The sequence below is a fragment of the Cicer arietinum genome, chromosome 4, assembly GCF_000331145.2.
Source record: "Cicer arietinum cultivar CDC Frontier isolate Library 1 chromosome 4, Cicar.CDCFrontier_v2.0, whole genome shotgun sequence".
Taxonomy (NCBI): Eukaryota; Viridiplantae; Streptophyta; class Magnoliopsida; order Fabales; family Fabaceae; genus Cicer; species Cicer arietinum.
The window spans coordinates 47,049,588-47,052,948 of NC_021163.2; the positions used below are offsets into that span (position 1 = coordinate 47,049,588).

At 30.8% G+C, this 3,361-nt stretch overlaps 1 long non-coding RNA gene across 1 annotated transcript; it reads left to right on the forward strand.

The window, feature by feature from the left end:
* The first annotated feature begins 538 nt into the window (after positions 1 to 538).
* Positions 539 to 2,954, forward strand: LOC140920204 (uncharacterized). The gene is made up of 3 exons (XR_012162903.1): positions 539 to 1,115; positions 1,607 to 2,715; positions 2,801 to 2,954. It is a non-coding gene; the product is annotated as an uncharacterized lncRNA (long non-coding RNA).
* Positions 2,955 to 3,361: the final 407 nt, after the last annotated feature.

Genomic DNA, 3,361 nt, shown 5'->3' on the forward strand with positions numbered 1-3,361 from the left:
ATTCTTAGTTCATTTACAAACTATGGTGTTAGTTTTGCTAGGCTGTTAACAAATGGTGTAGCTCACTCTTTAGCAAGGGTGACACTATTTACATTTAATCCCCAAGATTTTTATCATCTACCACCTTGTATTCTAAAAAAACAAGAAATTAATATATTTACATATGATGTTAATAATATAAATCTTTCTAACATGTACCTTTAAGACACTTGTTAAATAGTTCAAAAGTAGATTTTTTTGTTGTTGAAAAATACGATGTTTGAACATCAAAGAAATTCAATATAGAAGTTTTAAGATAACACTAATATTCTATAATAAACTTTTAAATATATTAATACTATAATGTCTATTATGGTAACTAAAAATGCATAATCGTAGAGCTGAATATGTTGGTTGACTCACTCTATTTAATTTCAAAATTCGAAACTTTCAAAATTTTCATTTTTTTTAATTTATTATTAATTAAATTTATTACTATTTTTGAAATTAGGTATGAGTAGATTTGAGGTTCCTACTTCAAGAAAGGGTATAGATTCTACAGAAAAATTCATCACCGATTAGGTATTATTATTACTAATAATCCATCACCGATAAATTTTTTATTATAGCGATATATTTGATGTTTTATTTGAAACATATTTTGTAGGTATTTTCTTCTCGAGAAGTTGTATTTGAATGGGGAAAAACCATTGGAATGCAAAATGGAATTTTAATTGTTACCATTTGATCAGATAAAACAACTGAAAAGAGGGGAAGAAAAGACAAATGGATTTTGGAATGCGAAAGAGGTGGAATATATAAATCAAAATCAAAATCAACAGTAACTTGTTCTCATAAGGAAAATTGTCCGTTTACTCTCAGATGTATACCGTTAAGTATCGGTGAATGATGGAAAACTAGTGTTCGTTGTGGAACACACAATCATGATTTACTTGATAAAGTTGTTAAGCACATTTCATTTTGTTTTGATATGTGATAGCACATACAAAACAAATAGATATCGGTTACCACAATTTGAAATTGTCGGTGTCACATCTACTAGTTTGACATTTTCGGTTGGGTTTGCTTATTTGGAACAAGAGCGACAAGATAACTTCATCTGGGCATTTGAAAAGGTACGAAAGTTGTTCAAATATGAGACTTTAATTTCTAAAGTTATTGTGACTGATAGAGATCTTGCCATGATGAATGCGATTAGTGTTGTATCTCCTACTTCAATACATTTTCTATGTCGTTTTCATATTGAAAAAAATGTTGGGGCAAGATGCAAACAATATGTGAAAAAGGATAGACAAGAATAAGTAATGGATTTATGGGAAAAAAAAATTGTATATTCGACTAGTGTAGAGGAGTATGATCATCACTTGCAACATTTTGAGCTAGTGTGTGCCGATATTATTCTTTTTGTTGATTATGTGAAAGAATCATGGTTAACACTTTACAAAGAAAGATTTGTCAATGTTTGGACCAATAGAGTGATGCATTTGGGGAACACAACATCTAACAGATATTTTTAAATTTGTGCTATGATTCGTTTTGTTTTAGAAAATATGATTTACTAGTTTATGTGATTTATTTTAATTTGTATTATTTAATTTATTTGTAGAGTTGAGTCTGCTCATTGGAGATTGAAAAACATGCTGCTAACTAGTTTTGGTGATTTGTGTAAAAGTTGGGATGATGTGAATATGATGTTGAAGAACCAAATATGTATCATTCAATCTTCTTTTCAGAAAACCATTAAGGATGTTGAGCACGGGTATAATTCACCATTTTTTCAAAGTCTACATCACTGTGTATCAATTAAATGTTTTAAAAAATTGACAAACAGTTGCAGAGAGTGAAGATTGTAGGTATTGACAAAACAAAATGTGGTTGCTCAATCAGAACAACTCATGGATTACCATGTGCTTGTGAGTTGGCAAAGTTGCAGATATCTGGTAATGTTATCCCTTTAGATAGCATTCATATTTTTTGGAGAAAGTTAAGCATTGAGAATGAATTGGGGGATGAAGAATCTTTATCAAATTATGACTTTTCAGAAGAGTTAGAAGCAATGAAAGCGTACATGAAGAAACACGATATTGTAAGTCAAAGGATATTCAGGGTTAAGGTGCGTGAAGTTGTATTTTCACATACAACATCAATACTTGCACCACTAGAGAAGGTGAGAACCAAGGGAGCTAGCAAAAAGAAAAAAGAATTTGATACTCCTTGTGATCCTTCATATTGGGAGTATGTTGATGCCTCTCAAGAATCTACAAAGCAACCATCTCAACGTTCTGCAAGGAAACCATATCAATCATCACATTATTCTGCAAAGCAACCATTTTACATACATTTTCCTACTCTTATACATCTGTATATTGAGGAGATAATAGATGTTGTGGCTGATGGAAATTGTGGGTTTGCGCAATTGCAGCATTGTTAGGTTGGACTGGATAATCTTGACCTTTAGTTCGATCACAATTGGATAAAGAGATTCGTTTACATCAAGATCTTTATTCTAATGTTTTTGATGACAGTGTTGAATCAGTGCGAAACTCATTGAAAATATCAAGATTGGGTGCTCAAGAAAAAGATAAGTGGATGTCTATACCAAACTTGGGTTACGTGATAGCAACAATGACTATGACATTCTTTCCGCTAAACAAAGCATCATCAAAAGAATGTTTACTAGCAATTGAATTCGTTAACGAAAATCATTGGGTACAGGTAAAATTTATTAGTGTTTATTAAATTATTTTTTTAGGATATCAGTGTTGTTTATTAAATTAATGTTTAACATTTTCTTGTTCAGATCAAATTGAAGTCTGATTGTCCTTTGCCACCTACCTCACAAAAATGAAAGACTATTGTAGTGAATGTGCAAAGACATGGGAAATAGCTTGTGCAACACTTATGAAACATTGGGAACACATTGATCCATCATTTAGCAAATCATCTTGTATTTCATTAAGTGAAGATTAGAATATATCTTGTATTTTATTAAATGAAGATTATAATTTAATATCTTGTATTTCATTACGTTTTATCATTTACATTTCATTATGAATTAACTCAAAATAAATGTGGATTAACTCAAAATAAAATTTCTTAAATAACACAAAATATTAAATAACACAAGCATACATAACACAATCACTAAATGTAATCATACATAACACAATCACTAAATGTAATCATACATAACACAATCACTAATCTTCGTACAAGAGGATTAACTCACTTAATATGGTATGAATTTCACTAAATGGAGCTACCAAATTTATGGCCCTATGTACAAGCTCAGCTGCTCTACGGTCTCGCTCCGATGGAACAACATGTGCTACGTACAAGCTCAGCTGCTCTACGGTCTCGC